The following is a 23043-nucleotide window of genomic DNA, read 5'->3' on the forward strand; positions in this document are numbered from 1 at the left end:
TGCATTTATCAGATTAAGAAACTGAACACCCCAGGGATGGGGCAAGAGAACTCAGCCAGGGTGATCCTGCCAGGTCTGGAGGCACCTCGGGCTCTCATCTGACTCCATATCTCCTCCAAGTTGTGCCCGTTTGGATGCCAGCGGACGGACTGAGCCCAAAAATTTGATAGAGACTGACTCTTGGGACTTCCCTGGTGGTCCAGTGGTTAAGACTCCAAGCTTCCACTGCAGGGGGCACCGTTTGCATCCCTGGTTGGATAAGGTCTGCATGCCATGTGGTGTGGCCAAATAAGGCTCTAAAAATAAAGTATATTAAAAAAAAAAAAAAAAAAAGAACTCTCTACTCGTTGCTGCATTTAGTTAAACCTCCCTGAACTGTGATTCAAATTCTCTTATTATAGACAAGGAACTGAAGCTCACTTCTCCATGAAAAGCCTCCGTTTCCTTTTCGGTACCAGGGGGGTCCCGCCAGTAGCCATTCTCACAGGTTGTGAGGCTTACATTCAATACTTGTCGGGAATTCCCAGGTGGTCCAGTGCTTAGGACTTACGGCACTCGCTGTCCAGGGCCTCTGTTCAGTTTCTGATCAGGGAACTGAGATTCCACAAGCTGCACAGTGGGGCCACACAAAAATAAACGAATGAACGAATAAATAAATACTATTTGTAAAGCAATTATAAACATGAAATAAGCTGTCTTAGTGTTAAGTTGCACGAATATTTTGGTGTGTGATGTGTATGGTAACGTGATCAAGTGTTGGAGTCTGGCTCTGTTATCAGCTGAGTGACCTTGGGCAAATCGCTGCACCTCTCTGAGCCTCAGTTTCCTTGTCTGTGCAATGGCGATACTAACAGTTCTTAGTTCACTGAGAATCAATGAAGCCGCCCAGGCAAGTGCTTGGCTGCTAATTGTTCAGTGTTGACCCATTGATCATCCTTTACAGAAGCTTACGGAAAACAGAGGACGATTCCATTTCCTGGGTTTAGTTGGTTGATCAATGGGTTCCTTTGGTTCAGCGTCGTGGCCTTGGGCGTCCCACCGCCGCTGCGCCTGCGCGCCGACCTCCTGCAGGTCCCGCGGGTCCCGATAGGTGGCGCTGTGAGCAGAGAGCCGCTTCCCCGGGAGCGGCGAGTCCCCGACGCCTGTCCGCACCTTCTGGAACTCCAGCCGGCACCCAGGGCGTGCCCCACTGACGTGTTCGGGGTGGCTTCTGAACCCTGTTGGAATAGTCCAAAGCCTCCCTTGCTTTGGGATTCTGACTGAATGTCAGCCGCTGGGTCAAGGGTATGTCCTAATACTTGTACTCCTCGGATGAGGGCGAAGGCTCTGCGACTGGCTTATGTCAGTACTTCCGCCGCTGCTGCGCCTACCACCATCGCCAACGCGGCTGCTACCGCTACCGCTGCTTTACTGCTGCCGCTACCGCTCTCACTCCGGTTAATGCTGCGGCTAGTAGTACCAGCACCATCATCACCTCACAGTTCAGGCTTCGAGTTCAGCTTCCGTAACTATAGCCCATGTAATCCTGGGAAGTCCAGTGCACCACTCGGAGCCTCAGTTTCTGCATCTGTAAAACGGGACGGGAACACCTCTCCCTTGCGCGATTATATAAGGTGATGTGTGTGAAGTGCCTGCCACGGAAAGATGTTCAGTAAATAGCATTTATTGATATTTTTATTTATTATGGCGTTGTCGCCTGCCAGGGGTTCCTGAGGGGCAGCGGGCCTCCTAATGCAGTTAGACCGTAGGTTGTTCACTTACTCCTTGTTTTGAAAGATAACGGCAGGGCACAGAGCGACGCATCAACAGGAACACCCCAGAAAAAGGCAATATTCCTCGGATTCATTGCAGCAATGATTCATTCATTCCAGCAATGATTCTGGCTGTGATTCCTCTTGCTCTGGCCTAATCGGTTGTGTGATCTGGTCGAGTGCCTTCTCCCTCTGGGCCTGTTTCTCCCTCTATAAAGTCAGGAGATTGGACCGTTCCAAGTGCCCTCCTAGCTCTGTTGATCTACAGTGGACTGTCACTGCAACAGTCCCTGGTTTGTATTCATAATTCCAGGGAAATCTTTCCATCCACAAGTGGGCACGTGGGTTTCTCCTTGTGACATCTAATGGGACCGCATGTGCAGAGTACTTAGCACAGCGCCTGGCACCTAGAAGGTGCTTGATAAAGGGCAGCTATGATGATGAACTCTTAATCAGCTCTCCACCTAGCCCCGAGAGGTGTCTGGAAGGCGAGTCATTCAGCTCCTGTTTGCTGAGCACTTACTGTACGTGAGCCCCAAGTTAGATAAGCCTGCACCCTCCAAGGGGCTCATGGTCCAAGACAAGAGATTTAGATGGGGTGGGGAGGGACAGGGAAAGCCTTTCTGAGGAGGTGACATTTGAGCTGAGATCTGAAGGGGGAGAAAGAGCAGACCATGAAAAGAAGCTGGCTACAGCTGGTCTTTTCACTGGAAAAGAGCTTGATGCTGGGAAAGACTGAGGGCCGGAGGAGAAGGGGGTGACAGAGGGTGAGATGGTTGGATGGCATCACTGACTCGATGGACATGACTTCTGAGTAAACCCCGGGAGATGGTGAGAGACAGGGAAGCGTGCTGCAGTCCATGGGGTTGAAAAGACTTAGACACGACTTAGCGACTGAACAACAGCAGCTGGTGCCAAGGCCCTGCGGCAGAAGAGAGAGTGCTGTTCTTAGAGCAGAGAGAGACCACAGTGTCTGGAGCCTGATAATCGAGGGCAGTGAGGGAGGAAATAGCAATGCCGAGGTCCATGTGACTTTGGTTTTCGTTTCAGAACAAAGGAAATCATAAGCCTCGGTGAGTAGAGGGTGACGAAGCCAGTTCTCAGCTTAAAAAGCTGATAGCTGGGATCCTTCCCTCGTCCCACCCTCTGCCTCTTCCTGCTTGGGAAGGTTGAGCCTTCATCACCTGTGTGCTGGGGGTCCGGGTCCCAGACCTCTGCGAAAGTCCTGGGCATCGCAGGAAAGTGTTCAGGCCCCTTCACAATTTCAGTCACCCCTCCCAGGGCCTCCCAAGATCCCCATGGCCCACCCAAGGACCCCATTTGGGAAGGTTGGAATTATTCAGATCCCCTGGCACCAAGGTCCCCCACCCCGCCCCCCTAGGCCCCAGCTCCAGATGAAGCTAACTTTGAAATGCCCATGGCCAGCTGTGGCCAGGCAACCGCACCCACAGGCCACCAGGCCTGCTGCCCAGCAGACTGGAATCACAGCCAGGGGCTGAGGGCAGAGAGTGGTGTGTCCATGGCAACGGGCGTCTGAGGGGAAGGGCTTCCTCGCCACCTGGCCTCAGGTTTCTGCCCCAGGGAGAATTCCAGAAGAGCCCCATTGACGGTCCCTGGCAGGGTGAGGCCTCTGGTCCTTGGGACAAGGCCAACTCTTTGTAGGTCCTAGATAGACAGGCCAGCTGATTGTCCCAGTCTCTGGGTATCCTGTCTCCGCAGCTTCTGGGTGGGGGATGTGATCTCACAGGGGGCCTGCTCCTCCCTGGGGCCAGCTCCCAGAGGAAGACCATCAGACCCCACACCCTCCCGGCTGTGTGACCTGGGGCAGGTTCCCTCACCTCTGAGTGCCTTCCTCTCTTATAGCTGGAGGGGGATCAGTGAGGATCAAGCCTTATGAAAGGTCTGGCACACAGCAGGTGCTGCATAAATGCACCCTCCCCCTCCCCCCAACCCCCCGCTGTTTCTCCTCATCACTTGAGCCCGTCCCTGGCACTCAGAGGAAGAGCTAAAAGGCCAGTCAGAATTGCTCATCCCCACAACCCCATGCTCCGCAGTCTCACCTCAGTGGATGTGAGCAGGGCTTCCCATGTCAGAGGTGAGGGGACTGAGGTCCAGGGGGCAGTGTGGCTGCTAGAGGGGCTGGAGAGTGGGTGTTTGAATTCAGACAGTCCTGTTTCAAATCCTGACTGCATCACCAACAGGTGCCTCTGGCAGAGGGCTTTTCACTGTGTGGAGCCTCAGTTTGTCCATCTGCAAAAAGGGCTGGAAAAGACCCACCCCTCCGAGGGTTGTAGGGAGGAGGGGATGAGATCGCCCAGGTCTGCAGGTGGTGGGTTTTGGCTGCATCCCTGAGTCTGAGAACCACTTCAAGCCCCCAGGAACCTAAACACCAACTCTTGGCCTAAACTGAGCTCTGGAGCCGTGAGACCACCAGCTGAGCTAAAGAGGTGCCTAAGGGGAGAGAAGGAGGGAAGAGGCAGAGACAGAGCCACGTGGGGTGTGGGGAGGGAGAGGAAAAATGTTTCTGCCTGGGGGTGTCAGAGGGAGCCACTCTGCCAGGGAAGCCTGTTGTCTGCTGGACTCAGTAGTTCTCATCTGTAAAGTGGAGACGCTGATGCCAACTCACCAGATTACTGGGAAGGAAGATGCATAAGGGGGAGTGCTGGGTAAGTGTGGGAGCGCTCTGAGGGGGACACTAGTCTTGGTGAGGACCCCACGGTGCCTGCCCCCACAGGACTATTTACTGAACGTTGCTCTGTGCTGGCATTGCCCGGCCCTCACGAACATCATCACGTTTGACCTTCCCAACAGTGTGAGGTAGGTTTCTGTCCCCACATAGATGGCAGAGTGAAGCTCAGAGAAGCAGGGGTATCTGCCCGAGGTTACACAGCTTCAAAATACAGTATAGCCCCACCTGGATCCTCCAGATCCTTTTGACTTCAGAGAGCACGTTCTTTTTTTTTTTTTTTTTAATCTCTTGTAACAGATGTATTGAAATACAGTTTGCAAACCATGCAGTGCACTCATTTGGTGTGTATTATTCAGTGGTTTTTATATATTCACAGATAGATGCAATTCTTACCACAGCAATTTTAGTACATTCTTATCATCCTAAAGAAAAAAAAAAAAAACCCATACCCTTTAACCGTCACCCCTCCAAGCCTCTCCAGCCCCTTGAAAACACTAGTCTAAGTTCTGTCTCAGTGGATTCGCTTCTCCTGGACATTTCATGTAGAGGGGATCTTATGGCCTTTGATGTCTGGCTTTTTTAACTCAGCATAATGTTTTCAAGGTGTTTTTTTCTACTTAGCATAATGTTCATCCACATTGCAGCATATATCAATTCTTTGTTCTTTTCTCTTTTTTTTTGCCTAGCTGTATGGCATGTGTGCATGCATGCTCAATCACTTTGTGTCCAGCTCTTTGCAACCCTATGGACTGTAGCCTACCAGGGACTCTCCAGGCAAGAATACTAGAGTGGATTGCCGAGTCCTCCTCCAGGAGATCTCCTTGACCCAGGGATCGAACCTGCGACGCCTGCATCTCCTGCACTGCAGGCAGGTTCTTTACCCACTGAGCCACCTGGGAAGCCCGCTGTGTGGCATGCAGGATGCTCATTCCCTGACCAGGGATTGAACCCAGACTCCCTGCTGTGGAAGCTCAGAGTCCTAACCACTGGACCACCAGGGAATTACTTCATTCTTTTTATTGCATAATCTTCAACAGTATAGATATACCACATTTCATTTATCTGCTCATCATTTGATTGTTTCAGTTTTGGCTAGTATGAGTGATGTTGTGTGAACATTTGTATACAAGTTTTTTGTGTTCATCTGTTTTCACTTCTTTTGGCTGTCTCCCACAGAGTGGAATTGCTGGGTCATACGGTAACTCTATATTTAACTTTTTGAGGAACTGCCAGATTTTTCCACAGTGATTGCACCATTTCGTATTCCCACCAGCCATGTACGAGGGTCCCAGCTTCCCTACTTCTTCGCTAAAACATGTTATGATCTGCTTTTTTGAGACTGTATTCTCATTGACTGCTGTACTACAGAGTCTGCCAGGTTTGGGTTCAAATGCTACCAGCTGTAGTCTGTCGGGCACATGGACTCTCTGTGTCCTTTCATGGGAAATGACATAAGAATCTCAATTTTACAACCAACAAGAACCTACTGTAGAGCACAGAGAACTCTGCTCAATGTTAAGTTACATGGCAGCCTGGATACGAGGGGAGTTTGGGGGATACATGTATGTATATGTCTGAGTCCCTTCACTGTCCACCTGAAACTATCACAACATTGTCAATCAGCTATACCTCAATACAAAATAAAAAGTTAAAGAAAAAAATCCTCCTTCCTGGCTGTCAGGAGGTGACCCACAGAGTCAGGGCTATGCTAACTGTACAATGAGGTACACACATCTTGTTTTTATAATCCAGGGCAGGTGCAGTCTGTATAAACTTCCTGAGATGCAGCCCACCTGGTTCACGGTCTCTCCCCAACACTGGCACTGATTCTGGCATACAGCAGGCGCTTGCTAAGTGTGGACCCTTGGTGCTGCACAGGAACCTCCCTTAGTGGAAGTGGCCGAGCCCCCCACCCACCTGGGGACTCTGAGACCTGTGTGGGACAAGGCGCTGGGCCGCCCTGCAGCCTCTACTGGACTCTCCGTCTGCTTTAATGGCTTTGAAATCTTTTCCTTCCCTAAGAGGAAAAGTTCTTTCTGTCGAGAATCTCTTGTCCTCTCAAAGCAGAGGCTGGACAGTTTTGCCAGTGACAAAAACAGTGACCGCCACTGCCATCACATCCTAGCAGTGACTCTTGTTCATATTTAGTCAAACCAGTGAGCATTTGCTGGGTGCCCTGAGCACCCTGCTTTCTCTTCCTACTCCCCTTTTCCTTGCAAGGCAGGCCCGCAGGCTTTCAATCAGCCAATACTTTTCCCCCAATTTTTCTTTTATTGTGGTAAAACACACGTAATGGAATTTGCTTTCGTAAGCCATTTGTGTGCTCAGTTCGGTGGCGTGAAGATCATTCATACTGTTGTACCAGCATCACTGTTGCAGAAGGGCGCGCCCCTTCCAGGGCCTGAGGGTGGGCTCTCATCTAGCACTCAGAAAGGAATTGTCCAAGGAGACACCCGTGCTCATGGAGCAAGAGACTACGGGGGAGGGGCGCCAGGCGGAGAGCAGCGGGGTAAGGGAACCCAGGAGGACTGCTCTGCCCCACGGCTCACAGTCTCAGGTTTTATGCTGATGGGTTTAGCTTCCAGGTTGTCTTGGCCAATCATTCCGACTCAGGTGGTCACCTCCCTGGTGGTGCACGCAGAGCTTAGCTAGGATGGATTCCAGTGGGAAGGATTCTGGGAGGTCGGCAGGATAGATGGACTGGAGTCTCCGCTCTCCTTTTGACCTTTCCTGAATTCTTGGTGGCTTGTCAGTTCCGTGTTCCTTACCAGGACCTCCTGTCGTAAGATAATTCACGCAGGTGGTTACTGCAGTACCTGGCAGTTTCAGTCAGTGATTCCCTTAACATCACCACCATCCATCTCCAGAACTCTTGTCATCTTACAAAACTGAAAGTCTATAGCCATTAAACTCCCACCCCTTCCAGCTCAACCAACCAGTATCTTAAAAGAACCTACTAAGTACCAGAGGCTGGTCCAGCAAACCAGACAGACACGGTCCTTGCCTCGGGGGAACTGATACCGTTGTTCAGATGGGAACACTGGGGCACTGAGAGGGAGAGGCTCTTGCTCACGGCCCCTACCTCATCAGCGGCAAAGCAGAGTTTGAACTCACAGTGGGCACAGGGGCCCAAGATCCAGTCTCCTGGCCCACGATGAGTTGCTTCCTTGTATGAGGCCTCAGTGGGCCAGTCTGTGAAACGGGGGTCAGGAGGGAGTAGGGTTAGCCATACTGATGCTGAGCGCTCCTGCCTCTTCTCCCTCATCCGGAGAAGAGCAAACGTCATCCCTGACCCTATCTCCTCCAGTCCCCTCCAGCACCCTCCTAAGCCTGCCAGGCTCCTCTGTCCATGGGATTCTCCAGGCAGGAACACTGGTGTGGGTAGCCATGCCCTTCTCCAGGGGACCTTCCTGACCCAGGCATTGAACGCAGGTCTCCTGCACTGCAGGCAGATTCTTTACCATCTGAGCCTCCAGGGAAGCCCCCAGCGTCCTCCTACTGAATTATCCTTTTTTTTTTTTTTTTTAATATTTGTTTATTTATCTGGCTGTGGCATGTGGGATCTAGTTCCCCGACCAGGGACTGAACCCGGCTCCCCTGCATTGGGAACGCAGAGGCTTAGCTCCCGGACCACTAGGGAAGCCCCTCTTTTTCTTTCTTTTAAGAAGAGGCTTTCTCCAGAAATGGCCTCCAGACTAGATATGCCCAGAACTCCTCTGCGTCCCGCCCTGACCCACGCCCAGCCAGAAGGCCCCAAACAGAAGGGCTTTTCCTCCTCAAGGAGGTATAAGGGGCCATCTGTTTACATTCCTCACTGCCAGATAACTGCCTGTCTGCTCTGTTTAAGATTCTGGAAGCCCAGAGGAGAGAGTCCTCTTTCTCAAATCCTCATGGACAGAGCTTTGGAGAGGCCACAGTTCCTTCCAAGCCCCCGTCTCCCATCTGTAAAACGGGCACACTAATCCCCGCCACACAGCCTGGGGGGAGGAAGGCTTACTTGACACCCTCCACCCCCATCCCCACCTCTTGCTCAGTGAGTTCTTTATTAAGGTTTCTCTTTTGGTAATTGTTTCAGACTGGCAGTTTGCATTTTATTTTATTTTTTGTTTGTTTTGGCCGCGAGGCATGCAGGATTTTAGTCCCCTGACCAGGGGCTTCCCACGTAGCACGAGTGGTAAAGAACCCGCCTGCCAATGCAGGAGACATAAGAGACTCGGGTTCGATCCTGGGTTGGGAGGCTCCCTTGGAGAAGTAAATGGCTACCCACTCCAGTATTCTTGTCTGGAGAATTCCATGGACAGAGGAGCTGGTCAGGCTACAGTCCACAGGGTCTCAAAGAGTCGTGTAACTGAAGCACGTATGCCCGACCAGGGACTGAACCCGTGCCCCTGCAGTGGAAGGCACAGGGTCTTAACCACTGGACCACCAGGGACGTCCTCGGCCGCTGGTTTGAACACAGCACTTCCATTAAGGTTCTCTCTCCAACAGTTCTCAAATTCCACTTTCTGGCTGCTGAACCAGCGCACCCTGGCAGCTATTTCTGCTTGCAAGCTGTTGAGGAAGGAGCCACCCCACCGTCTTCCCAATGTGGGAGTCAGCTCAGTTTAGAGAAAAGAATAACAATAAAAAGGGTTAAGGCTGTTCTTTGGCTGCTGCATGGACCTGGTGCCCTCAGCCTCTTCACTGTGATGTGAGGGGAAACTGAGGCAGAGTAGGGACTGGCTGCTCAGCTGGTGAGTCACAGAGCCAGGGCTTGGGCTCCGGGAGTCTGGCTGGAGGAGTCGAGCCAGTCCTGGCAGAAGTGAGCTGCCTGTCCATGAAGGTATTCAAGTGTCTGGGGTAGAAAGTGGGACTGCGCGGTGGGGCTCACCTTCTCCATAAAAGAACACTGGTTGGTGGCCTACTCAGTGCCAGGGTCTGTGCTAGGCGCTGGGTAAAGAGGTGAAGTTCAAAGGCGCTCGTGCTGGTTTAGTCCTGGATGGTACTGTCTGCAACACAGGTGCCTCCACTGCTGGACGTCTGGAGCTACCTGAAGGCCGGGACCTAGCGCACACTGTCTCTGAATTGACTGCTGAATGAGCGGAAGCGTGGAGGAATCGGCGACAAGCCCATTACCAGATGGCGAAGCAGTCCCGGGCTGACGAATTCAGGAGCCGGTGGTCTCAGGATTCCAGCCAGAGGCTCCCCCACGCCCCTCACGAAGAGCCTGCCCCTGTATCTGGGGTGATGACGCCCGTTTTCCAGGTGAGGAAACTGAGGCCCTGCCTCCGCCTCCACCCGGTTCCCCCGCCCGCCGCCGCCCTTCACGCAGGGGCGCGGGTCCCGGGCGCTGGGTAGGCTCGGTGCCTCGCCTCCGGGGCGGGCGACGTGGGCGGGGTGCAGCCCGGGGGCGGCGCGTGCGGTGGAACCTGAGCCCGGGGAGGAGGGACGCGGCGACTCCGGCGGGCGCGGGGCTGGCTGCCGGGATTCAGGAAGCGCCGAGCTCCCGGCCGCCTGTGCCCGCCGAGCCCTCTCGGAGGTGAGTGGGGTCTGGGCCTTCGGGGCGGGGATCCCCGGGAGGGACGGCACAGCCAAGGACCCCGAGCGCCCCTGGGTACGTTTTGGAGGCTGCGGAGTTGCCAGTCTGGGGCGCGGGATCCGTGGGGGTCCCTTGGCCGGGCACCACCTCTCTGGGCTTCCCTTTCCCTACCTGCGAAGTGGGCGCTAACCTCGGCTCCGGCTCCTGGGAATGCAGGCCTGAGGGAGGGAGGTACCGGCTCCCCCGGAGATCCAAGCCCAGGAACCAAACACAGGAGGCCCTGCAGACCACCTCGCGGTCACCTCCTTTTTGGTGGGCTTGGAAGAGGGAGTTGGGTGCCTGGGGTTTGCTTTCAATCTCCGGGAAGGGTTGGGAGTCTGCAGCTTCCAAAGATCACTTCTTCCTTACTGAGCCCCAGAGAGAGGGCTCTTCTCCCAGGAGGCAGGAAGATCTCTAATCTCCCCTCCAGCTCTGCCGGGACACCCTGGGAGGTCTCTGAGAACTGGGAGAGACCGCCTACCCTCCCACATGCCTGGCGGTTTCCAACCGTGGACTCCCCTGCCTGGCCCAGCACCAGCTGGTTTCCTCCATTCGTTCTCCCATTTTGCAGGTGAGGAAATTGAGGCCCAGGTCAGGGATATAGCCAAGTGGAATTTAAAGCCAGGGTTGTCCAGCTCAAACGTCCTCCCTACATGGAGCTCAGGGGCTGTTGTGGAAGTTGCCAAGGAGGGGGTGGACTTATGGCCCCTGAGTGTCTAGAACCAAGGACTTCTGCTGGGGGGTGGAGGTGGGGCGTGATCTCGAACACTGAGACCCTCTGGAGGGTTTGAGCTTTGCCCCTTTATCATATGGGCAAGGATGGGGTCACTGGGTGAGGAGGTGGCCTCTTAAGAGAGGTCAGGTACGAGGGTCAAGCCCGGATCGTCTGTGAGGTTAAAAGTGGGGCCTGTGTGGGTCTGAACCCTCCCTTGGCCACCTGCTACTGTGTGATCTCGGGCTACTTCTTTAGCTGTCTGAAGGACAGACAGCTCATCTATAAAGTGGGGGGTGGGCTGAGGGCGCCCCTGGGCTGAGGGCGCCCCTGGGCTGAAGCGAGGACAGCCGACCTGTGAGGGGCCCCACACTGCCTGGAGCCCAGTCTAAGGGTATGATGTTTGCGCTGGTGGCTATTCCCCCCAACATCTTCTTAACGGCGGGGGTGAAATGTGAAGTGTGAAAGTCATTCAATTGTGTCTGACTCTTTGGGACCCTATAGACTGTAGCTCGCCAGTCTCCTCTGTCCATGGAATTCTCCAGGCTGGAATACTGGAGTGGGTAGCCATTCCCTTCTCCAGGGGATCTTCCCAACCCAGGGATCAAACCCAGGTCTCCCGCATCACAGGCAGATTCTTTACCAGTTGAGCCACCAGGGAAGCCCAATGGAGGGGGTGATAAAAGGTAATTGGTCATTTCCACATTTATCTAGATCATTCTGTTTGAACAGTGGTGGGAGCCAGAAAGGCGGGGGACCCCTTTCCCCACTTTTATTGGTGAACCGGAGCGGGGAGGGGCTCCTAAGACAACAAATGACCGTCCTGGGCCAGTCAGGCTCACACTTGTATTAATAGAAGCAGGGTGGGGTCGCTTCCAAGTGGAGTTTCCCCAGGTTTAGAGAGTGGGCGCCTGAGGAAGAAGTGTGTGAGAGACTAGTGAAGACTCCTCGAATCCCCCGAGCGAAATCCAGACCAGACACCTTCTATCCAGGCTGGGGCTGTGGACTCCCCTCCCACCTCATCAGCTGTGCCGGTGTGAGCTGGGCCTCAGCCATTTCCTCCTCTGTCCAACAAAACCCTCTTGCAAAGCTGCCCGGGCCAGCCCTCGACTGGGCACTGAGGCATCGGACCCCCACCTAGCCCCAGCCCGGGTCGGGGCGGGGGGGTGCGCGGTGAACTGGGTAGGCCAAGAAAGCCGGTGGGATGGGAGGGAGGGCTGCCTCCTCCCCTGCAGCTGCCTCCCTGACCCTGGCGTTGCCCTCAGGCAACACCCACACCAGCCCCAAGAGCACCCAGCCAGGGAGTGTGTGTGCCCCGGATGGCTGGGGCTCAGGGGAGCGTGCTGTGGGTGGGATTGTGACGATCGGGTACCCGGAAGGGCTTGATCACGGTGGCCTTGGAGGCTCACCTGAAGGAGGAAGTGCAGATGCTGGGGGAAAGGGTATTCAGGTAAAGACCTGACTTCTACTTGTCACCAGGTGGTGAAACTAGCAGAGCTGAGACGTCCCGTTTGTCTGGAGTGTGACACGAACAGGAAGGACAAGGGATCAGACAGGCAGTGGGCTGGGTCAGACCCAGAAGCCCTGCAAGTCCAGCCTGGGAGGGCCACGCCGGATGTGTGGTCTGGAAAGGCCCGAGGAGTCGGGGCTGGGTGGGGAGGCCGGTCCCCAGGCGGAGAAGTCATCCAGCCAGAGGTGTGAGGCCCCAGGTAGGGGCTGGCACCCCCGGTAGGCGGCTGGAAGATGTGGGAGGGAAAGCACTATGCAAGACTTGATCTCAGGGCACCCGGCACGTGGTGCGCAATTAACCCCACTTGCACGGTTGAGTGCCTGAACACAGCGTTTTGAGAGGGCCAGAGTCCTTTGAGGTCCTTCGTGTGTCCCTGGGAGGGAGGGGGCCACATGGAGAGTGGTGGCTCTACACCTCCCAGGCCCTCAACCTGCCGTGTGCCTCAGTTTCCCCCATTCAACTCTAGGAAAAACATTCCAGACCCCTCCTCAGTTCACGGGGGAACCCAAGGACCAGTTCCTTCTGACTCACGTAGGATCTGGGGAGCCAAGGGAACATTTCCTGCCAGGAGGCCCTCTGGAATGCTCCGTGTTGCCAGGTTGGGGCGGAATTCACCTGTTAAAGATTAATTCAGACCTCTCAAGATGCCTGTGGTCCTGGGACCCGCAGCTGCCGCTCTGAACTCTGGGAGCAAGTTTCTGTCTGGCTTCAGCCAAGCATAGGCTGCGTTAGCGGTCATTATGATGATTGTGAGCATTTACTGAGCACTTACTGTGTGCCAGACAGTGAGCCCAAGACTAAGTACATTTGGATGTGAAGCTAGGATGGTGCCCATTTTTGAGAGGGAGGAATTGAGGTCAGGATGGTAAAGTTGCTGGCCCACCTGGGAAAGGCAGAACTAAGATCTGAACTCCATTTATCTGACTCTAAATCAGTGCCTAGGAATTTCCGTGGTGGTCTAGTGGCTGAGACTCCACACTCCCAATGCAGGGAGCCCAGGTTCGATTCCTGGTCAGGGAACTAGATCACGCATGCCGCCACTAAGACACAGTGCAGCCAAATCAGTAAAAGTAGATACATATAAAATCCATGTCCCTTAACTTCCAAGATGGCCTGTCCCCATTTGTCTAGATCTGGGGTCATGGGAAGACAGTCTGCAGTTTAGACGTAAGAACCTGAATCGTTTAGACAGGCCCGGACTTAACTCCTATGCCTGCTGCCTTCTCCCCAGGGGAGCTCAGGCATGCCACCGCATCTTTGAGTCTCAGTTTCCTCATCTGTTAAATGGGGCTGTCAGTCCCCTCTCTGCAAGGACAGTCCAAAGCACACGGAGGGGGTTCTGAGCACCGTCTGCTTCCTCATCCTGTCCCCAAGCCTGTTCCAGGGCGCGTTTTCCTCCAGCTCATCCCTCTGAGAGCCCCTCTGTGCCAGGAAGGCGGGAGGAAGGAAGCAGGGGCAAAGCTGGACTTGCACTTGGACGAGAGATGCTGCCTTTGCAGCTCGGAAATACTTCCAGGCCTGACTGAGCGCCAGGAGCCGTCAAAGTTTCCTACTTTCCTGACTTAGTGCTTACGCAAGGGCTGGTTCACACCCCAAGTCTCAGGCAGTTCCCTCACTCCTGGGGCCTCAGTTTCCTCACCTGTAAAATGGGGTGATGACTGTGCAGGCTTTGTGGGGGTGGTCGTGGACAGTCTCCAGAGCAGCACAGACTGTTCAGCGTGTTACCAGTGTCTATTGCCTGATGATCTATTGCCTTGATGGGGTTGCAGCATCATTCCCACTGGAGTTGGGCAGAGCAGGAAGGCTGAGTCCCATTTTACAGTAGAGGAAACCGAGGCTCAGAGAGAGGAGCAATTTGCCTAGGGATGCCCCACCGGCTCATGGAAGAGCTGGACCTGTAAGCTAGGTCGCAGTGACCCTTAGGGTCCCTGAAAAGCCCAGTGGCTGGCCCAACTTCCTTCCCAGAAAGCCACTGGGACTGTCCGCTCTTGGAGTCTGACCCACTTCTGTTCACATCCCAGCTTGGCCACTTGCTGCTGTGTGACTTCAGGAAGTGGCTTAACCTCTCTGTTCCTGGGGCTGCCACCCCCGGGGTGGGCAGAAGGTCACAGCAAACCAGTTGAGGGGGATTTAGATCCTTCTGGCTGCCCACTCCTGCCCCGGCCTGGGCTCCCCTGCCTCAGGTGCCCTGGAGTTACCTTGAGCTGTCACCCCGGCCGAGCAGGAATGAGGAAGAGAGGCCAGGCCCTCACTTTCACTGTGACTCCGATTTCCTTCCCACCTCTGAGCCCCGTCCTGGTCATCGGCTTCCCCTTTCTGCCCTTCGGGCTGTGTGACCTCAGGTCCGTCACGCCATCTCTCTGAGCTTGTTTCCTCATAAGTGACAGTCACAGTGGCATACCAGGGGCATCGGAGGCCCTCACAGGTCTGCTCCAGATGAGATCAGAGGGCGGGAAAGGCTCGGGAAGGAGGTGGTGGCATGAGGGCAGACAGGAGGGCCATTGACCAAATGGGAGTGAGCTTGTTTTTCTTTGGGTGGTGAGTAACGGCCATCCCTCCTGCCCCCTCCCTGCCCACCCGCGGCACAAAGAGCTCCTCAGTCTCACCGGACACCAGTTTTTCCCCGAGGGTGGAGTGGCCTGGCTTCCACCCGACTGACCAGGAAAGCTGACCACCTTCTGCGACGGCTCGTCAAGAGTGTGTATGGAGCAGGCACTTCCAGTGCGTGTCCCCGATGGGCCCCCCCAAGTTTGGGGGAGACCCCGGCGGCCAAAGGGCCCACAGATCTCGGACAGGGACCAGCTGGCCTGGTTCACTCCTTTCCCTGTGCCCCCTGGCAGAGAGGAGGGACTCAGGAATACCTGTGGACAGAGCAGACGGATGAAGCAAGGAAGGACTGAGTGACCCAACAGACAGTCAGCCAGGTGGGGGCATCAGGAAGACCCGCCTGCTCAGACTCAGACAGGGACTCGGGCAAGAGTCCTGGCCTGCCTGAACCTCAGTCTCCTCATCTGCAGAATGGACACATGGTAGCTGTTGCCGTCACGGGAGGATGTTGAACGTCGTAGGTCAGAGAGTCCAACACACAGCAGGTGCTCAGTACGTTATCTGTTCAAGGATGGGAAGGAGGGGTTGTCCAGCTGGTTAGCTGGGCAGAGGTGCAGCTGTGAAGGGCTGTCTGTCCTGTGGAGAAGGACTTAGCTGCGATTCCTTTCATTTATATCTTTGCGTTCATCCATTTGGTCATTCATTCGGCAAGTATGTCTTGGGCAGCTACGATGTGCCAGGCCCTGTTCTAGGCCCTGGGAACTCTTGTGATTATAACAGAAGAGGCCCCCGCCCTCCTGGAGCTGGCGTCCAAGTTCCCAACATCTAGGACAGCGTTTTATGAGCCTCCCTCTTGACACCCACAGTCCCAGGCAACCCAGCGGTGGGTGCTGTGATTAGCTCCCTCTTAGAAGTGAGGGGACTTCCCTGCTGGTCCAGTGGCTAAGACTCTGCCCTTCCAATGCAGGGGGCTCATGGGTTCGATCCCTGGTTGGGGAACTAAGATTCCCACATGCTGTGCCGTGCAGCCAAAAAAAAAAAAAAAAATTAGAAATAAGGAAACTACAAGTCTGTTCTGGCTCACCCCAAGACTTCCAAGGGGCATGGCATTTAGAAAGGTGACCCCAAGGAGAGGGCTTAATACATCTAAAGGCATGAACTCAAATGGGCTTAAAACCAGGTGGTTGGAATCCCAACCACATTCCCCTCCTGTTGAGTTGTGACCTCAGCTGGGTCTCCTGGTCTCTCTGAGCCTCAGTTTGCTCATCTGTGAAATGGGGCTGAGAGGTCAGTGCGAGCTTGCTCAGCACACGATAGGTGTTAGATAAGTGTCAGCCCCTCCCCTCCATTCTCCCCAGTCATAGTTTATTCCTTTGAGAATGGAAATGATAATGACTTCTAGAGTTATTTTTTGGATTAAAACAGAAGGTATATGTGACATGTACCAGAGGGGTGTGGGCACTGCTAACGTGGGCATTCAAGCAGTTAGCCAGAGACACAGCCTCCTGTTGGCGTAGGCTGCAGGTAAGGCGGGCCGGGGCAGAAAGAGGATCTTGAACTGGTTTTCTGCTGCCTGGGGCACCCTTTCCTGGCTCCTGCCTTGCCCATTCATTCCATGGTGTCTGCTCTCTTCTCTGACTTTTGCCCATGGGTGTGAGATGGAGGGGTGGGTGTTGGTCTGCGTGGGTGGGTGTCCTGCCTCCTCGGGGCCTCAGCCTCCCAGCTGGGTAATGGGGGGGTGATGCAGGAGATATGGAGACGAGGAGGGGAGAAAAGGCTTTCCGAAGGCGAGGTCTCCGAGCAGAATCACGAGTTTTGGCTTTGGACCTCGGATGTCTGGGTCCCAGCGCTGCCTTGGCTCTGCCCTCTCTGGGCTCTGTCTCCCTAGCTCTTAATTGAAGGAATATTAACAATGAAAAGGTAGCTGCCGTTGTTAACACTTACCACGCAGCAGGCACTGGCTTAAACTCGTGAATTATCAATTCAATACATTATCTTCCATGATCATTCAGTCCTCATGGCAGCCTTTTGGTGTAAGAGCTATCATTTTATTTTTTCATTCAAAGCATGAACGTAGAGTCCAACCAGTAACCATAAAGCAAATATGTGAGTTTATCCTTCCCACGTGGCAGTGATCATTTCCCCCATTTTACAGATGAGGAAGCTGAGGCCCAGAGAGAAGTGACTTGCTTCCGGCCGCCCTGTCAGGAAGTGGCAGGTGGGGAAGAGAACACGGGTGGGGTGGTTCCTAAGGCTGCAGAATCCTCCCTGGGCTGGGGGTCAGGGGTGTAGTCTCTGTGGCTGTGACTGTCCTCCGGTAGAGGGGCTGGGCTAGAGAGAAGGGGCTTCCATCTTCCCGGGCTGGGTAGCATCGCGTTCTGACCAGGGCTGAGTTAGAGGGATGGGAGGGGGTGAGGCCTCAGGAGAAGGAGCCAGAGCCTCCTGGGACAGGACCTTCATGTCCTCGAGCCCCCCTGCTGTTCACCAGTCCCTGTGCTGCCCCCTCTATGAGCATCTGAGGAGGGGACGTGACTTTCCCGAGGTTATCAAGCTGCAAAGGGTTTCTGAGATGTAACTCACATGCAACTCACCCTTTCAGTGTGTGCAATTTGGTGGTTTTGTAGAATGTTCAGGGTTATAGAGACATCACCACTGTCTAACCCAGTACATTTTCATCATCCCCCCAAATGAACCCCATCCCCACGAGCAGTCACCGTCCCCCTGACTCCCGCCAGCTCCTGGCAGCCATCCCTCTGCTTCTTTTCTGTGGACGTGCCTGTTCTGGCCATTTCATGTACATGGAATCCTATCACACGTCACCTTCTGCCTTGCTCGGAGTGTGCTCTTAACCCATTCGGCCGCCCCGCCTCCCGGTGCTCCCCACCCTGGGGCCGGGGACCTTGGGAGCGAATGGGCAGCGCTGAGAGCTCGGAGGGATCCTTGTGTATCCTGTCGGAATCCCTCCAGCCAAGGACTTGCAGAATGACCGAGTGAGGTCATGGTCACATCAGCCTTGCCCTCTGTGGGGCCTGGTGAGTCACCCCGGCCCTGCCCCTTCTGGGTGGGGGGGACCCGACGGGACACTGGGGCTCTGTCCACCCTGGACAAGCAACCACTGTGCAGCAGACAGGAAGCAGGCAGGGCCGAGACCTGCTGGGTAAATACGGGCTGGCTGGGGAAGGTGCCCTGCGTGGCGTGATGCCCCTTGCTGCTCCCACCCACTGGGCCGGGGGGAGCCTCGGCAGCCTGGCCAGGGAGCCAAGCTCCCCGTGGCGGCTGCTCTGAGGTGGCTGCCAGCGTCCCAGGCTCTAGGCCCAACTGCTTGGCCCTCCCTGGCTGTCACACCTTCCCTGGTCCTCAGTTTGTCTGTTTATCCATCTTCTGATAAAGAGACTACCGTGACACTGATGATGCCAACAACAACCATCTTCTGCTGGGTGTGTACTCCTTGCCTTCCCTGGTAGCTCAGTGGGTAAAGAATCCACCTGTCCTGGGTCTGGAAGATCCTCTGGAGAAGGGATAGGCTACCCACTTCTGTATTCTTGGGCTTCCCTGGTGCCTTAGACGGTTCAAGAATCTGCCTGCAATGCAGGAGACCTGGGTTCGATCCCTCAGTGGGGAAAGTCCCCTGGAGGAGGACATGGCAACCCACTCCAATATTCTTGCCTGGAGAATCCCCACGGACAGAGGAGCCTGGCGGGCTTCAGTCCGTGGGGTTGCCAATAGTCGGACGCTGCTGAGTGCAGCACGGCGCTTCCTGCCTGGTGCTAGGCTCAGTGCTTTACACACTGTCTTATTTGACCCTCTCAACCATCCCAGGGCAGGCGCTGCAGTCATCACCATTTACAGGTGAGAAAACAGAGGCACAGGAAGGCCGGGTGACTTACCCTGGGTCACACAGCTGGTGAGTGGGCAGTTTGCCTCTGGGGCCCGTGGTCCCCACCACCCACCCTGAACCACTCTCCCTCCACCCCCATCATCCATCCTTTTCTTCTCAAGTCCCTTGGTCCTGGTAAAGTATTGACTGAGGGGACTTCCCTGGCAGTCCAGTGGCCAGGACTCCACGCTTGACTCCACGCTTGCAGTGTGCAGGGGGTGGGTGTGATCCCTGGTCAGGGAACTAAGATCCCACATACCCCAAAGTATCCACTAAAGGCGCAGGTCCTGGGGCCATGTGAGTCCTGGACCTGGTTCCACATCTAAGGAGCTGGGCAGCCCTGTAAGAGTGACTCTACCTCTCTGAGCCTCCATTTCCTTACCTGGCAGGTGGGGGGTTGGATAGAGCTGGCATTTTCCCTCTCAGCGCCAGCAAGCCTTGGGATCCGTCCTCCTAGGCCCTTCCCCACCCACACCACCGATCCAGGACTGATCTAGAATGATAGGCTAGCCAGGTTACTGCAGGAAGTGAGGGACCCCACAGATGGGGCAGAGAGCCACAGGATGGAGGGGAGTCTGTCTGGGAGCCCAGAACCTCCACCTGATCTGCCTGCCTCCCCCCACCTCCCGGTCCGCCCACCCACTCACCCATCTTTTCTCTCTTCATTCCTGTCTTCTCCCGATGCCTCAGGCTGCCCTTTCCTTAGTGCCCCCTACTGTTTCCCAGCCCCACAGCCTGGACCTTGCTGTCTCCTCTGCTCTTTTATCTGTCCCACGTATCAAGCCCTCCTGCTTGCTGCCTCTTCCCAGGCCCTTCAGGATCAATCAGTGCTGCTTCCTCCTGCCTGTCTTCTTCCAGAACTTCAGCAGACCTTGTCTGACTGTTTAAGCAATCAGATATTTACTGATGCCTTGGCATAACGCTGAATGCCGGGGAGACAGCCAACACTGATAGTCTCTCCTTCATGGAGCTCACACACTAGAGGAGAAGAGAGAAAATGAATGAAAGGATGATATAAGTAAAGGTCAAAGTTTAATCATGAGAAGTGCGTAAAGGGAGGCCCAGTTTGCTGTAAGAGTGAGCACAAGGAGCTGGTTTAGAATGGGATGGGGTGGGGTGGGGCGGGGAGGAAGGCCTCTCAGAGGAAGTGCTGGTTAAGATGACACCCAGAGAAAGGGAGGCAGTGGAGGAAGGCCAGGCCAGGCAAAGGCCCGGAGCGGGTCAGCCATCTGGTCCCCTCCTAGACTGAGTTCCCCGAGTTGCCACTCTTCTCTGCTTCCCCGGTGCCCTGCACACAGTTGGCACTCAGCAGATGCCTGTTGGCGTGCATCGGTCCCAGCTCCCTGGAATTCCTCCTCCTGGGGTGGAGCAGCCCCTGCACGCCTGAACTTGCCCCCAGATCTAAGCAGCTTTCCTCGCTCACGTAATCAGGAGGATGGGATTTGACAAGGACGTGCCAGGGTTTCCATGAGATCAGGCAAAGCCGCGGGGTAACGGCGAGGGTGGGCCCCTTCTTCTGCCAGAAGAAGGATGCGGGGTATGGACCCAGAGACCTCCAGCCCGCTCCTGCTGTACCCGGGATTGCCAGGGAGAAGGCGGCTGCCATTCGTGCGGTCTTGCGGTTTGCTGTTCGTTGAGGGTTTACTCTGTGCCAGGTGCTTGACTCAATTCCTATAATCCTCACGGTGACCCAGTTAAGTCCCCCAGGGGCAGGTGAGGCCTGCGAGGCTCAGAGAGGCCAAGTGACTTGCTCAGGCTCACCTGGTTAATGAGCAGTAGGGTCTGGGCACCAACATCGATCGGTCTGACATCAACATGCACTTTCTTTCCCAGATCCACCAGCTCCCACCAGGTGCCCCCTCCTCGGTCAGGCCAGGGAGTGTGGGTTTAGCTGCCCTGACTGAGTCCCCAGGGCCATCCGAGCCAAATGTGTGAAGTTCAGCCATGTTTCTGGAGAGCTTGGGGTCTGACCCAGGCAGAGAGGAAGACCTGGGGGGCCCTGGTCTCCTGATCTCCTCGCCCTGCACCCGTGAATTCACCGCTCCCAGGCCCTTCCTGTCTAACCAGCTCTCGTCCCCAGACATGCCTCAGCGTCTTGCTCTGTCTGGCTGTTTGTTCTGTTTTCTCACCAGGTCAGCCCCAGGAGGGCAGGAGTGCTTTGTCTTGCTCACATCTGTGTCCCCAAGACCTGGCACACGATGGATGCTCAGGAAACATTTTTTGAGTAAATCACGGGTGAATGGCTTCCAATCCTGTTCTTTGGGCCCTGGGATTCAGACCCGTCCATCCTGCCGCAGTTACTATCTGTGTGTGGACTACCGCCTAGTATATATTATGATGTGGGTGTGTGTGTTAGTGACTCAGTTGTGTTCAACTCTTTGTGACCCCATGGACGGTAGCCCATCAAGCTCCTCTGTCCACGGGATTTCCCAGGCAAGAATGCTGGAGTGGGTTGCCATTCTCTTCTCCAGGGGATCTTCCCAACCTAGGGATTGAACCCAGGTCTCTTGCCTTGCAGGTGGATTCTTTACCATCTGGGACACCTGGGAAGCCTATATGTGTGTGTGTGTATATATATATATATATATATATATATGGTTTGGATGCTTAAAAACATTTGAAATCCGCCACGTTAAATGAATGCAGTAGTCACACAGCCTGTGGGGACGTCCACACTTGGCGTAAATGTCCTTCGTTGAGCCCCCGGTACGCTCCTGGTGCCAGCTGGGCGCTGCCTTCTGCAGAGGCATTCCCAGGGGCTTACAGTGGGCACACACATGTGTATGAGCACAGGGGGAAGAGAGGAGGAAACATACACGATATTTACATGCAGAGGAGAGGCAGGAGGACTCTCAGCCTCCCTTCCCAGCCGGCACCCCTCCTTCCCCTTAGTCTGGCACGGATTTGGAATGTGTAATAACAGCCTACAGGGCAAATGAGAACAGGGAGTGATCGCGATCCCCAGCCACAGAGAACGGCAGTGTTTGGGGAGGGTATTGCCACAGAGCAGGCTGTGTGTGCCCGCTTGTGAACAGGCATGTACATGCACGCTGGTGTCTGTACACACTTCGGTTGTGCGCTGTGGAGGGAGTCCAAGATTGGGAGCCCAGAGTCCAGTTCTTCAAGGTCACTCACTCTGTGTGACATCATCTCAGAGGCCCCAGTTTTCTCAGCTGTGAAATGGGAGCATTGCAACTTTGCTCACCAGGCCCCAGCGGATTAACTGAGGGAGAGGCTGGGAGGACTTGGTGAATGTTCATAAGGACTGTGAATGCACGGCTGTAGGACCACCCCGTGTGTGTACCTGGGGAGGGTGGGTATGCTGGGATTGTATCATAATGGCAGTGATGATTCAAGCATTTGTCAAGGGGCCTCCCTGGTTAAGATGCTTAACCGGGTGCTTCCACTGCAGTGGGCAGAGGTTCGATCCCTGGTCAGGGAACTAAGATCCTGCATGCTGCACAGTGTGGCCAGAAAATAGAAAAAAAAAACAAAAAACATTTGTCAGGTGCTTATTAGGGGCCCAAGAGACACCTGACATGCCCACTAACAGCCCTATAGGATAGAAGCTGTTTTGCAACCCTCATTTTGTATGCAGGGAAACTGAGGCTCAGAGAGGTTAGCATGGGCTGATGGTAATCATCCTCTCAAGGGGCCGTTGTGCACCTTGAACAAGATACTCTAAGGGTTTGGTGTGGCCCCCGGCCCCCAGGCCATGCTGTCAACCGAGGGGTTAGGGTAGCCCAGCCTCCACAGCCAACTGCCTGGGTTTGAGTCCTGGTTTTTTCACTAAGGGCTTCCCTGATGCCTCAGACGGTAAAGAAGTCGCCTGCCATGCAGGAGTGCTATGCTGTGCTTAGTTGCTCAGTCATGTCCAACTCTTTGCGACCCCATGGTTTGTAGCCCTTCAGGCTTCTCTATCCATGGGGATTCTCCAGGCAAGAATACTGGAGAATATTGCAGTGGGTTGCCATGCCCTCCTGTAGGGGATCTTCCCAACCCAGGGATCGAACCCAGGTCTCCCACATTGCAGGCGGATTCTTTACCATCTGAGCCACTACTACTAAGGCGCTTCAGTTGTGTCCGACTCTGTGCGACCCCATAGACGGCAGCCCACCAGGCTGCCCCGTCCCTGGGATTCTCCAGGCAAGAACACTGGAGTGGGCTGCCATTTCCTTCTGAGCCACTAGGGAAGCCCAAGAGTACTGGAGTAGGTAGCCTATCCCTTCTCCTGGGGAACTTCCCAATCCAGGAACCACACCGGGGTCTCCTGCATTGCAGGCAGATTCTTTACCAGCTGAGCTGCCAGGGAAGCCCTGCAATGCGGGAGATCCAGGCGAAGTCCTTGAGTTGGGAGGATTCCCTTGGAGAAGTAGATGGCTACCCACTGCAGTGTTCTT

At 54.9% G+C, this 23043-nt stretch overlaps 1 protein-coding gene across 1 annotated transcript in view; it reads left to right on the forward strand.

Annotated features, from left to right (window-relative positions):
- The first annotated feature begins 9901 nt into the window (after positions 1-9901).
- The window catches only part of TRPV4 (transient receptor potential cation channel subfamily V member 4), a 44903-nt gene continuing 31761 nt past the window's right edge, over positions 9902-23043 (forward strand). Inside the window, exon 1 of the mRNA XM_040250913.1 lies at positions 9902-9958. The gene's annotated coding sequence lies outside the window, so the exon portion shown is untranslated. The remainder of the gene's footprint in view (positions 9959-23043) is intronic.

This window comes from Oryx dammah, unplaced genomic scaffold (assembly GCF_014754425.2).
Source record: "Oryx dammah isolate SB20612 unplaced genomic scaffold, SCBI_Odam_1.1 HiC_scaffold_12, whole genome shotgun sequence".
Lineage (NCBI taxonomy): Eukaryota > Metazoa > Chordata > Mammalia > Artiodactyla > Bovidae > Oryx > Oryx dammah.